The sequence below is a fragment of the Mustela lutreola genome, chromosome 9, assembly GCF_030435805.1.
Source record: "Mustela lutreola isolate mMusLut2 chromosome 9, mMusLut2.pri, whole genome shotgun sequence".
Lineage (NCBI taxonomy): Eukaryota > Metazoa > Chordata > Mammalia > Carnivora > Mustelidae > Mustela > Mustela lutreola.
This window is the reverse complement of record NC_081298.1, coordinates 125,020,126-125,034,536: the sequence shown is the minus strand read 5'-3', so window position 1 is coordinate 125,034,536 and position 14,411 is coordinate 125,020,126. Positions and strand designations below refer to the sequence as shown.

The window sequence follows — 14,411 nt, the reverse complement described above, 5'->3', positions numbered from 1 at the left end:
ACACCCATTCACGCTAAAATTCTTAGCAACCAGAAGTAAAAGGGAGCTTTCTTCATCTGCTAAACAATATTTACAAAAGCCACACAGCAAACATTATGCATAAATGGTGAGTTAAAGAAAACCTTCCTCTACATAAAGAAAGAAGATAAAAATCCCCACTATCTACTGAACATAGTACTGGGAATCTTACTCCATGCAACAAAGCAAGGAAAAGAAATAGAAGTCATAGGATTAGAAAAGAAGAAATAAAGTTATCATATGCAGACAATGGGACTGTGTAGGGAATCACAAAATGCCTTTGGAAAAGCATCTACCGATCCATTTTCAGGATTGATAAGCAAATTAAGCAAGATTTTTAGATAAAAGGTCAATATAGGAACCCCCCCTTATTTTTTTGAAAAGTCCAGTTAATTTTGAGGTATTTATTATTATTTTTTAAAGATTTTATTTATGGGTGCCTGGGTGGCTCAGTGGGTTAAGCCTCTGCCTTCAGCTCAGGTCATGATCTCAGGATCCTGGGATGGTGGCCCATATCAGGCTCTCTGCTCGGCAGGGAGCCTGCTTCTCCTCTTTCTCTCCCCTCTGCCTGCCTCTCTGCCTACTTGTGATCTCTGTCTGTCAAATAATTGAATAAAAAGAAATCCTTAAAGATTTTATTTATTTGAGATAGAGACAGTGAGAGAGAACATGAGAGGAGAGAAGATCAGAGGGAGAAGCAGACTCCCCATGGAGCTGGTAGCCTGATGCGGGACTCAATTCCGGAACTCCAGGATCCTGACCAGAGCCAAACGCAGTTGCTTAACCAACTGAGCCACCCAGGCCCTCTATTTTGAAGTGTTGACATAATTTAGAAAATGACATTTTTTTTTAAGATTTTTTTTTGAAATAATCTCTACATCCAGTGTGGGGCTCAAACTTACTATCCCAAGATCAAGAGTCACATGCTCTACTGACTGAGCCAGGCAGGTGCCCCTAGAAAATGGCATTTAAAAGACCAGACCTGGGTGGCTCAGTGTGTGAAAGCCTCTGCACCTGGGTGGCTCAGTGTGTGAAAGCCTCTGCACCTGGGTGGCTCAGTGTGTTAAAGCCTCTGCCTTCGGCTCAGGTCATGATCCCAGGGTCCTGGGATCGAGCCCCGCATTGGGCTCTCTGCTCAGCGGGGACCCTGCTTCCCCCTCTCTCTCTGTCTGCCTCTCTGCCTACTTGTGATCTCTGTCTGCCAAATAAATAAATAAAATCTTTTAAAAAGTAATAATAATAATAAAATAAAACACCAGAATTGTGTCCCTCCTAATAATCATCATGACCTCTGAAATTGTCTCCCATCCCTCCAAAGTAATTCTGATAAGACTTAGATCCAACTTCCCCATTTAAAGAAATAGAGAAGAAAAATGGAACATATTAAATAACAACATGAGTATTTAATCAGTAAAATCTTGCATGCAAAACCCTAGAGGACAAATGATCCAATTCCTTAACATATAAATGGAAAGAATAAAAGAAAGATATGGAGGTAGGGAATCTACAAATTATAAGGAAATTAAACACACCAACCAATCTCAATATGTGAACCTTATTTAGATCTTGAGTCAAACAGACTGTCAAAAATGATTTTTATCATTTATGATACATTTGGTATTTGAATACTGATGGATATTTGATGGTACTCAAAGATGATTGTTAAATTTTTAGGCATATAATGATACTGTGATTAAGTATTTTCTCTTAAAAGAGTCTTATCCTTTTAGAAACACGCATTTAATTAGGAATGAAATTATGTTACCCGACATTTGCCTTGTCAAAACAATGTGGGTTATGGAATCACGAAGATTCATTATGCACTTTTTTAAAAGATTTATTTTTTTATTTATTTGACAGAAAGAGATCACAAGTAGGCAGAGAGGCACGCGGGGGTCAGGGGGGTGGGGAGCAGGCTCACTGCTGAGCAGACAGCCCGATGCAAGGTTCGATCCCAGGACCCTGAGATCATGACCTGAGCCAAAGGCAGAGGCTTTAACCCACTGAGCTACCCAGGTGCCCTTGAGCCACCATTTTTGCCTTCAGATGCCCAAGATGAAAAGCAACAGTTACTCCCATGGTTTAAGAACCTAACCATCTGGGCACTTGGGTGGGTCAGTTGGTTGAGTGTCTCTTGATTTGGGCTCGTGTCCTGATCTGAGAGTCATGGGATCAAGCCCCACATTGGGCTCCATGCTCAGTGGGAAACCGACTTGAGGTCTCTCTCTCTCTCTCTCCCCCCCTCACTGCCCCTCCTCACTGCTTGCGCACACGCTCTCCCCAAATAAATAAAAATAAAATCTTTGTTTTTTAAAAAAGGACATGACCTTCCACCATTTGGGATAAACTGCCAAAGCTCCAGAACTCCCATACAGTACAAAGGTTGGGGGAGGAAAAACGGACCCTGGGCTTTTTAGCCAACCTAGGTCATAGGAGGCTTAAAGCAGATTATACTCAATGTAGACAAGGAACTATATTTGCCCTTTCTTATATCTAAGTGTTCTGGAACAATGCACACCTGTTAAAGTCAATGAACTTTCATGCCTCACCTGTTACATGGGGGAAAGTGGGCATTCGTCTTTTCCTCTTAAAGATGTTAAAATGAACTTTCCAACTTTAAAAAACATGCTGCTTTAAAATGAAAATATTATATACCTAATGTCACTTATCATGTATTATGAAAAAGAGATAAAGCGATGTATAAATTCCCAAGGGGTTGACAAATTTTGACAACGAAAGTTTTCAGGGTCCAAACAGGCTGGGAAAAGCTGCTGCAGGTGGTGGGGTGCTGAGAGATTTTGTTTGTTGGTTCAGTCAGTTTTGGCGAGTGACACAGTCAGCCGTGGGAAGCTCTGTGCGTGTGGTTTCTCTTCCATAAAGCCAGGGCTATGTTCTATGCTCTAGGCTGGAAAAAGTTGGTAGGAGACCAGCCAGCATACCATAAATAGATGAAGTCCTAGTGAGGACAGTAATACTCAAGTGGGATTGCTGTGTTTGAGAGATGTTTATGAGAAGAAAAAACACTGAAAGGAACTTTGTGGCCAAATATGTTGATAACTAGATCTACCTCCAAGATCTAGAGTATAGGCTAATGCGGTCCAATAGAATTTTCTATGATGATGAAATATCCAAGATCTGCTCTGTCCAATGTGATAGCCTCTAGCCACATGTGATACTTGAAACGTCCACAGTGCGAGTAAGGAACTGAATTTTAAATTGTATGTAATTTTGGTTAATTTAAATTTGAATGGCGCCACGTGGCCAGTGGATACCGGACTGGGTAGCACAGGTCTAGACAATTAATTTGAGCGGCAAGGTGAACATCTCTGCATAGATTTTACAAGCACTTCAAATGGTAGAGTTCATTTTCAGCCTCCTACCACACAACTTCTGCCTAATGTTTCCTATGTTGTTCAAAATGCCATCATCTTGTCAGTCACCCAGGGTTAAAATTGAAAAGTCATGTATTCATTTCACAGACACCCAGGGAGCACTTACTAAATGTCAGGGAACATTTTTCACGCAACTAGAACAATCATAAAATTTGTACAGAACTACAAAAGATCCCAAACTGCCAAAACAATCATAGGGGAGGAAAAAAACACATCTGGAGGGGTCACAATCCCAGATTCCAAGGTATACTACTACAAAGCTTTAACAAGCAAAATAGTATGGTACTGGCACAAAAACAGGCACACAGATCAATGGAACAGAATAGAAAGTCAGAAATAAACCCATGATGATATGGTCAATTAATCTTTGACAAAGGAGGAAATATGTGATGGGAAAAAGTCTCTTCAACAAATGGTGTTGAGAACACTGACTTGCTAAATGCAAAAGGATGAGTTGGACCATTTTCTTACAACGTACACAAAAATAAACTCAAAACAGGTAAAGGACCTCTATGTGCGACCGGAAACCATAAAAATCCTGGAAGAGAGCACAGGGAGTAAGTTCTCTGACATTGGCCACAGCAACATATTTCTAGATATGTCTCCTGAGGCAAGGGAAAGCAAAGCAGAAATAAACTGTTAGGACTACACCAAAACTAAAAGCTTCTGCACAGCACAGGAAGCAACCAACAAAACCAAACAACAACTTACTGAGTGGGAGAAGATATTTGCTAATGACATATCCGATAAAGGGTTAGTATCCAATAGAGAGAGAGAAATTACACAATTCAACACCCCAAAAACCAAGTAATCCAATTAGAAATGAGCCGAAGAGAGGTGCCTGGGTGGCTCAGTCAGCGAAGTGTCCGACTCTCTGTCTCAGCTCAGGTCGTGATCTCAGAATCATGAGATCAAACCCCACGTTGGGTTCCACACTCAGGGCTGAGTCTCCTTGAGATTCTCTCGCTCGCCTTCTGCCCATCCCCCACACTCGTGTTCTCTCTCTCTCTCTAAAATAAATAAGTAAAATAGTTTTAAAAATTTAAAATAGAATTATATTATCCAGTAATTGCATTATTGGATATTTACCCAGAAACTTTGAAAACACTAATTCAAAAGGATATAGTACCACTATGTATATAGCAGCATTATTTTTTTAAAAGATTTTATTTATTCAATTGACAGAGAGAGAATGGATGAGTGAGGCGGAGGGACAGAGGGAGAGAGAGAAGCAGGCTCCCCCTGAGCAGGGAGCCTGACACGGGGCTTGATCCAGGACCCCAGATTCATAATCTGAGCCGAAGGCAGACACTTAACCAACTAAGCCACCCAGGTGTCCCCAGAGTAGCATTATTTACAAAAGCCAAATGATGGAAGGACTCCAAGTATCCACTGACAGATGAATAAATAAAGAATATGTGATATACACACACACACACACAAACACACAATGGAATATTGTTCAGTCATAAAAATGAATGAAATCTTGAAAAAAATGAACGAAACCTTGTCATTTGCAACAACGTGCATGGATCTAGAGAATATAACGCGAGGTGAAATAAGCTGGTCAGAGGAAGACAAATTCCTCGTGATTTCACTCACATGTGGAATTTAAGAAACAAAACAAATGAACAAAGGAAAAACAAAGAGAGAAATCAAAAGAGAGACTCAAGTACAGAGAACAAACATGGTTACCAGAGGTGGGGGTGGGGGATGGGTGCACGGGATTAAGAGTACACTTATCTGGATAAGCACTGAGTGATGTATAGAATTGTTGATCTACTATATTGTACACCTGCAACTAATATAACCCTGTATGTTAATTATACGGCAATTAAAATTATAAAATAATAAAATAATATAAAAATTTCCTTTCTTTAAAAAAAAATGTGAGGGCGCACTTGGGTGGCTCAGTGGGTTAAAGCCTCGGCTTTTGGCTCAGGTCATGATCTTAGGGTTCTGAGATCCAGCCCAGCATGGGGCTCTCTGCTCAGCAGGGAGCCTGCTTCCTCCTCTCTCTCTGCCTGCCTCTCTGCCTGCTTGTGATCTCTGTCTGCCAAATAAATAAATAAAATCTTAAAAAATAAGTAAATAAAATCTTAAAATAAAAAAACCCTTGGACATCTTTTTTTTTTTAAAGATTTATTTATATTTGAGAGAGAGAGAGCGTGGAGCAGGGGGACGGGAGGGAGAAAGGAGGAAGGGAGAGAGCCAGACTCCCTGCTGAGCGCAAGGCAGGAGCGCAAGGCAGGTCACCAGGCTTGATCTCATAATCCTGAGATTATGACCTGAGCCTAAATCAAGAGTCACAGACGAACTGAGCCACCCAGGCACCCCCTGACATCTTCCCATTGCATATAGAATGGATATATATATATGTATATATACATACATATATTTATGTATGTATGAACTCTTCAGCCTGGCATTGGAAGCCCTCTACAATGTCACCTCTGTCAATTTTCCAATTTTTCTGTCACTGACCTCGCTATACTTCTACCTTCCAACCACATAGGTGTCCTCTCTTCAAACATATCCGACACTCTTCAGTTTCCCCTGCTTTCCCCCAATCCATTCCTTCCAACTGGAAAGTCGTCCCTACTGTCTTCCATCCACCCTATCCATGTCCAAAGCCCTTCTCTTCTTCTGAAGCACAATTCAATCCTGAGCTCCCCCAGAGGCATTTTCTAGATCCCCCTGCTTCAAAAGACTGCCTCCAACCTCTTCAGCACTATTTATACTTCTATTAACACTTATCATTTTCTCTTTCATTATGTATATATCCATCTCTCCCCCCCAGGTTCGCCTAGAGCTCCTAGAGGGTGCGGTTGGGGTTTTATTTTTCCTCAATGTCTAGTGCGCCACCATACATAATAGGAGCTCAAGGTTTGCTGAAATAAACTGAAAGGAACACGACTGAGCATGATTGACACTTCTAGGAAGACATCCATAGGCACTGTCTCAACTCCCCTCTTCCCCCACCCAGTTCCTCCCCTGGCCCAAGAGGTAGGCGTTTCCAGTGCTTCAGAGGCAGGGACGGGGAGCAGTGGATTTCCAGGGAAGGTTGCATCACATACCTCTGAGGCTCTCTTGGCTGCCACCTGTTCCCCGCTCTGTCTTCCAGAGAAGAGCAGCCAAAGCCTCCAAAGGAATAAACCAAGTAGTAGTAGAAGGCTGACACATGACGGAGGAGGTATGGCCAGCCGCCAAATCGGTGCCATTTCTCAACCCCCTGCCTCTCTCAGCAAACAATATTACCCCTCAAGGCTGTGACTCCATATGACAGCACAATGGCCATTGCAATGTCAACCTGACAGGGCCCAGCCAATGTGCGAGCTGCTTGGGTCTCTTCTCTGAGATGTGTCCATCAGAGGCCCCTTCCTGCAGCTGCCCATGGGCTCTGCCTTGGCAGCCAATGCTCAGGGAAGACCTCCTTTAGCATTCTACTAGGATTGGGTTGGCCAAGTTGGCATAGAGAGTATGGAGGGAAGATTTCAAAGGAGCAGCCCCTCCAAAGGGCTTATCTTGTCCTATAAGCATCTTCTCTGGAACCTTTCACTCTAGAGGTCCAGGTCTGCTGTCTTATGTTCCCAAGCACAAATTAGAATACTGAGGCAAGTACATTTAGGAAAACTAGGCTATCGTAAGTACATATACTCTCAGGAAATGTGATTATACATGGTTTCCTAACTCTAAAGATTGACACATTTCTTATCTGCTGTAGCATTGAAACAGAGATGAGATGTCACTTAGGGAAATTAAATGATCTTAGAGGATCACTCAGCTCTAAAATCCATAGTCTCATTTTCTAGAAGATTTATTATGTCATTACACCCAGAGTTATCTGGATTCTCTATGGTTAATTCCCTGTAAACAAAATTTACAAAGAATCAACTTGTGCTATACTATAAAACTGGCCAGGTTTTTTTTTTTTTTCTTGTAGGAATGTTAATTGGAAGATCAATTCAATTAAACAGCTATTGAATAGCAGGCACTGTTTTTGAAAAAGACAATGATGGTATCTTACCTCACAGAATTGTCAACCCACTGGGGCAGCCAAAGTAATATTCTCAGGAAGCCCATCATCAAGGAAGTGGTTAAAAAACACATGATAAGTCCAGATTATGAAAGACTTTGCAGTCATATAAAGATTATAAAGAATGATACTTGGTAGGCTGAGCACACCTTCTTTGGCATGTTACTAGTATATGCCAGCCTGGAGTTCTAAGGTTAGGGGTGGAGGTACAGTTTTGGTTCTTAGAACACGCGTGTACAATTTGACAAACACTTATAAAAAGGATTTTATTTATTTATTTGAGAGAGTGAGAAAAAGAGGAGTCTCTAAGCAGGGAGGGGGCAAAGGGAGAGGGAGAAGCAGGCTTCCCACTGAGCAGAGAGCCAGACACAGGGCTTAATCCCAGGACCCCAGGATGGTGACCTGAGTCAATGTCAGATGTTTAAGCAACTGAGCCACCCAGGTGCCCCACTTTTTTCTCTATGTGTTTAAAAATGTATTTTTTCAGGGTATCTGGGTGTCTCAGTGGATTAAGCCCCTGCCTTCAGCTCAGGTCATGATCTCAGGGTCCGGGGATCGAGCTCCGTACCAAGCTCCCTGCTCACTGGGGAGCCGGTTTCCCTCCCTCTCTCTCTGCCTCTCTGCCTACTTGGGATCTCTTTCAAATAAAGAAATAAAATCTTTAAAATATATATATATTCCTTGTGTCTTGAATATTCACTCACCATTATGTTTGAGTTTTGTGATCTCTGTCAAATAAATAAATAAAATATTTTTTAAAGATGATGATATGGAGGGGGGCCTGGGTGGCTCAGTGGGTTAAGCCTCTGCCTTCGGCTCAGGTCATGATACCAGGGGCCTGGGATCGAGTCCTGCATTGGGCTCTCTGCTCAGCAGGGAGCCTGCTTCTCCTCATCTCTCTCTCTGTCTGTCTCTCTGCCTATTTGTGATCTCTCTCTCTATCAAATAAATAAATAAAATCTTTAAAAAAATGATGATATGGATATACTTATACTGAAAAGTGTTCTTATTTTTCAGTGAAGAGAAGCAAGTTTAAAACAGCATTTCAAGGATGGTCCTATTTTTGTATAAGTATATTTACATACTTACACATGCATAAAAAAGCCTAGAGGGACATTCTCCAAAATTTGTCTAAGTGGTTTTTTGGAAGAAGGGTGGGTTTTTTTGTTTTTTGTTTTAAACAGATTTTATTTATTTATTTGACAGAGAGATCACAGGTATGCAGGGAGGCAGCAGAGAGAGAGAGGAGGAAGCAGGCTCCCTGTGGAGCAGAGAGCCAGATGCAGGACTCTATCCCAGGACCCTGAGATCATGACCTGAGCTAAAGGCAGAGGCTTTAACCCACTCAGCCATCCAGGCAGCCCATTCTAAGGATATGTTTTTAAAATGGGAAACTGGGTGTTTTGTTTTCATAACATTAAAAAAAAAAAAAAAGCATTGTATCTGAGATTTATTCTTTTCCTTGGCACAGTCAAGGTCGAATTTAAGGAATATAAGCGATCCCTTAGATCCACTAGTCTCCTGAGAACACTGGGGCTCAGTGAGCACACTGAGCCACCCAGATGCCCCTGGGAGAAGGTTATTATGGATGCTTTTCTCCTTTTGATTTCTGTATTTTCCAAAGTGTTTACAATAAAAATATTGCTACTATAATTATAATTTTCTTTAAAAACACAGATCTTTTTCAAAGATCACAGGTTAACATTCCCTACTATATCCCCTATCCCTGGAATAGGACCAGGCACGTGATAGGTACATAATGAATGAATGAGTAAAAGAATCTGGCTCAATTCATGGATATGGTGGAAATTTGTACTGTAAAGTGAAATAAACCACAGACGTAGAGCAAGGCCAGGGTTCCAGTCCTGGCTCCTGCTTTAGCCATGTGGCTGTGATTACAATGCTTTAATCTCTTAGTTTCAGCTTCTTTATCTGAGATGGGCGGAAAAACCTACATCCCTCAGGAACCCATTATGAGAAATGATATTATAAATGAAATAGTTTGTAAAGTACAGAGTCCTACATGTGTATTAGGTATGATGACGGCACAGTGGAAGCTGGAAGAGGCATCTCACATCTAGGAGGGTTCTAGACAATGTGGGTTTCATCGGAGAAGATTTCTCAGGAGATGCAAGATGTCAAAGGAGACAACAAATGTGGAAAGTATGCTAAAAAAGTAGAGCTGTGACCAATGAACACCATTTGGAAGGGAAGACAAAGGTACGCACTGGAAGGAGCATGGACCCCCTGGCTCAGGGGGAAGGGCTTCCTTTGAGTTCTGAGTGCAGGTAAGAAAGCATGGCAGCTGTTTGGTCAAGTCAGGAAGCTTCCTGGAAGAGGTGATCTGAATAATGGATGAGACCACATCTCTCCAGCGCAACCCTTCAGGGTCCTGGTTGTGCCCTGTGGATGATGGGCAGGAGTTAGGTGAGAAAACCGAGGAACCACAGATGCAAAACTGCTTTCTTTCTTGGGCCACAAAGCACAGCTGAACTAATATTCAGATGTCCCAGTGCCCTCTCCAGACCAAAATGCAAAGTATATCCAAATTGATAATTATTTCTATGATTATTTTCAGTGTTTGTACTGATAATGTCTCTGCTGAGGAGAGAGCCTGATACAGAACTCAATCCCAGGAGCCTAAGATCATGACCTGAGCCAAAGGCAGAGGCTTAACCCACCCAGCCACCCAGGCACCCCAGCCTTGAGTTTTCTAATTTCTGGAACCCTTGCCCCTCTGAGTCCCTCAGCACAGAGAACACCCTCTCATTCCCCATACCTGGATGAAGTTCCCTTCCTATTCGAAGAAAAGCAGTGGCCACGTGATGCGGATGATGGAGGGAAGAGCTTCCTCAGAGGGGTCTGGAGAAACAGAGAGAGAATGAGCCAGAGCAGCATCCCCAGGAAGGCCTTGCTGTAACTGCCACCCCAGGTTCCGTCCCCAAGGCTGGACCCTCACCGGCAGGGTCTGCCCCACGGTGCTATGCGCCAGGGCCTGGATGTGGGCCGTCTTCTCCTTCACCTGCTCCACCAGCGCCTGCACCTCCGTGAGGTTGTCTAGGAGAGGGGAGGGCGCCAGAGAGGAAAGCTGTTCTTCCTGTTCCCTGTGGTCCTGTCAGGACACGCGCCCCTCTCCCTCCCTCGGAGCAGGTGCTTTAAGACCCAGAAAAATGACAGCTCCCCTGAGTCACTCCCCTGCCTCCCTCTGCTCACCCCACCGCTCCTGCCTTCCCTCTCACCATCCAGGGTGAAAATGAAGACCGATTTCTGTGAGGGATGGCAAGATGCACGTCAGGAGGTCCTCTTGGGAGAAGAAGAACTGGGGACCCTGGGCACGAGAAGATGGGGGGCCCCTCCCATGAAAAACTCCCGCACACAGACCTGGGGACCACAGAGAGCCTCACAGGACCTCTCACACAGCGTGTTTGTACACAGATGGAAGAACCGAGGATCAACGAGGACAAGTGTTTTGCCCAAGATGATGCAGCAAGTTGAGGGAAGAGCCCTGGACTAGAACCAGCTTTAGAGGGAGAATCCAGAGCCTTCTGCCCTCCCTGTGCTTCCCCAAAGCCTCCTGACCTCTAACCCATATTCCCTTCCCTGGACTGTCTGCCTGCTCTCCTCCCCCACCTGTCCCCAGAGTCCCTCACCTCCCACTCCCTGCACACCTGTCACCTTCACAACCTCCCCCATGTCCCGTCATCCCCCCACCTGGTGGAGGACCTCCATCCTCTGGTTAAACATGTCACTGTGATCACCAGTGAGAAAGCCGCGGACATCTCGGTAGTCTGGAACGTTTAAGGACAGGGAGAAAGGAGTGATGGGCTTTATAGGAAAGATTGATTCTAGGCTTGGGGGAACGTTCATGGGTCTTGAAGCAAAATGTCCAGAGGGATGGAGGGTGAGGTGTCACACACATGGGAGGCCACAGCTAAGCGGAGCTGGGAGTGGAGGGACCCAAGCCTGAGTAGGGGTTCACAGCAAGGAGCATTTGACTGAAATGCCTATTCAAACAGGACAGTCTGGACATCGAATGAGGAACCCCCATGTGCTGGGGATGGGGGTAGGAAATCAGTTTGCATTCAGGAGGAGCCAGGAAGAAAGTCTAGACTGGGGTCCCACCGGCACCAAAGCTGTGGATACACTCCACTCCATCCATGATGGCCATGATGCCCAGGGTCTGCCAGCCAACCAGGTACACGCGGCCTTTTTTCTCCAGGCTGAGCATGGGCCAGAGGTCAGGACACGAGAGGAGATACGGCAGTGAGAAAAGATCAGGGATCAGAGAAAGATGCACTCGGCCAAGCACAGGTGCAAACCAACAGAAAGGTTACCGCGCCCTCCACCACGCAGACCTGCTCCCCTCACCGCGTTAAGGAGTCCTGAGGGTCTCCGCTGTTCTCAGGACAGTCCCCCATCCACGCAACCTCCCCACTCCTAACACGTTTCCACACACCTGGTGCTGGCTTGCATCGTCAGGGCAGCGATCTTCGGGCTTTGACTCTAGGTCACCTGATGAGCCCGCTCTAATGTCCGCAGGATTTCCAGAAGGCACCTGGGAGAAAGGCCACCAGCTCCCGGGTGGGCCCAGGGCCCCCTCTAGACAGCATGGGTACCCAGCCCTGCCCAGGGGAAGGCACAATTCCCTGACAACTAAGTTCTGCTGGTCCCTAGCGGAGGTGCGGGGAGTCCTGTCAGAACGCAGGGCAGAGGACAGAAAGGACTTCCGTGAGCAGAACACAAGACCCAACCGAGGCCGAAGGACATGAAGAGAGCGGGGCGAGGAGGCCGGGCTCGGAGCGGACGAGGAGGTCAGCGGGGATTCTGGGAGCCAGGCCAGAGACACAGGCCCCCGCAGAAGAAGTTCTTCCTGCACGACCTGGGCCCTCCCCCAGCCAAAGACTCTCTGAAACGAGGTGAGCTTTCAGTGTCCCAGGTGGGCTCAGGGATTAGGTGTCCCAGGTGGGCACAGAGATCAGTGGGACCTGAGGAGCACAGGGTCCCCAGGAAACAAGTGAGACTTTGTGTGCTAAGAAACCCAGGCCAGCTCTTTTCCCACACCTGAGCACTATCGGCTTCACATGCTGATCTCTGGGATCAAAGCGGCCATCTACATAGAGAATAAGGCGGAGGTGATTGGGTGGCACAGAGTTCTCGGGAAAGGGGGACAGGGTGGGGGTTTGAGTAGCCAGAGCCGGACCCAAGGGGAGCCTAGGATGACAAAGGAGAATGGTTGCTACAATAAGGGAGCTGGACAAAGGGGAATCAGAGGCCACTCCGCACCCACGGCTCCTTTGAACAGATGCTTCTCTTTGGGTCCGCATCGTCCCGACCCTATTCTATCTCCTGGCCCTTGTTTTCCTTGTCTCTCCATTCCTGTTTTGAATGTCTGCTTTCTGGTATTTGATGTGGCCTCTGTAAGCTGCCTTCAGTCCTTCCTGAAACAAGAGACTACATCAACCAGTGGACCAAAAAAACAAAACAAAAACAGAAACAAAACAAAACAATAACCCACCAAAAACAAAATCCTCATAAGCTCAGGGACAGTCCGCATTTACTCTAATGTTCTGAGATGTGGTCAGTAAGACCATAGCCACCATGCCCTCCTCTTCGTGGCTGTAATGTAGATTTTGGTTTTGTTTGTTTGTTTGTTTGTTTGTTTTGTTTTAAATATTTTTATTTATCTATTTGACAGAGATCACAAGCATGCAGAGAGAGAGGGAGACGCAGGCTCGATCCCAGGACCCTGGGATCATGACCTGAGCCAAAGGTAGAGGCTTAAACCCACTGAGCGAGCCACCCAGGCGCCCCTGTACTGTAGATTTTGACAGGTTTCCTCTCCGCCTCCCCCAGGGGCCTGGCCCGTCAATGCCTTTCATTACAGTGGGCTCACCTGACCATGCTCACGGGGCTGAAACCAACCAGGACTGGTAAGAAGGTGCCTGGCCTGTCTATGCCAGAGTCCATCTGGCCTGCCACAAAGGGAGCCTGATGGCAGGGGAAGAAAAAGGGTATGATGAGAGCGCAGGGGTTACTCTAGTGTTTCCTGAGGCCCAGGAGCATCAGAATCCCCGGGAGTGCTTGTTAGAAATGCACAGTCCCAGGACTCCTGGGTGGCTCAGTTGGTTAAGCAACTGCCTTCGGCTCAGGTCATGATCCCAGCGTCCTGAGATTGAGCCCCACATTGGGCTCCTTGCTCAACAGGAAGCCTGCTTCTCCCTCTACCTCTGCCTGCCTCAGCCTACCACTCTGTCTGCCTGTGCTCACTCTCTGACCAAAAAAAAAAAAAGAAAGAAAGAAAGAAAGAAAGAAATGCACAGTCCCAGGCCCAGGTAAGATCTACTGGATCTGCCTTGGAAGGGGACAGCCCCAGGCCTGTATTTTTAAGTTCCCCCAAGGAAATCCTCTGTATGGTAAAGTTTCAAAACTACTGGACTAAATTGTATGCTCCTTAAGGTCGGTGTCCTGCCCTTCTTGTGTGTCTCCTTCCGCATCTAGCATTGCTCAACCTGTTTCTGCTTAGTGAATTGTTAGAATCAGTACACAACAGTGGTGAGAGAAAATTGAGGTCACCAAATCCAGTGCTTGGAATCTTGTTAAAATGCAGATTCAGGGGCGCCTGGGTGGCTCAGTGGGTTAGGCCGCTGCCTTCGGCTCAGGTCATGATCTCGGGGTCCTGGGATCGAGTCCCGCATCGGGCTCTCTGCTCAGCCGGGAGCCTGCTTCCTCCTCTCTCTCTCTGCCTGCCTCTCTGCCTCCTTGTGATCTCTGTCTGCCAAATAAATAAATAAAATCTTTAAAAAAAAAAAATGCAGATTCAGACTCAGTAGGTCTTGGTGGGGGGTGAGATTCTACATTACTATCAAGTCCTAGGAGATACTGATGTTGCTAAGCAAGGGCAGTTATGCCCCAATAATGGGTCCGTGATTAAAGGAGCGAGACTGATATAAAGCGAAGGTCAAGCA

General features: G+C 45.6%; 1 long non-coding RNA gene across 1 annotated transcript; it reads right to left on the bottom strand.

Moving 5' to 3' along the window:
• Positions 1 to 1,443: 1,443 nt before the first annotated feature.
• On the bottom strand, positions 1,444 to 10,708 carry LOC131807244 (uncharacterized). Its single transcript, XR_009344333.1, has 4 exons — positions 10,686 to 10,708; positions 10,406 to 10,503; positions 10,226 to 10,308; positions 1,444 to 4,414 (listed from the first exon to the last, which is right to left on the bottom strand). It is a non-coding gene; the product is annotated as an uncharacterized LOC131807244 (long non-coding RNA).
• Between the last annotated feature and the right edge of the window lie 3,703 nt (positions 10,709 to 14,411).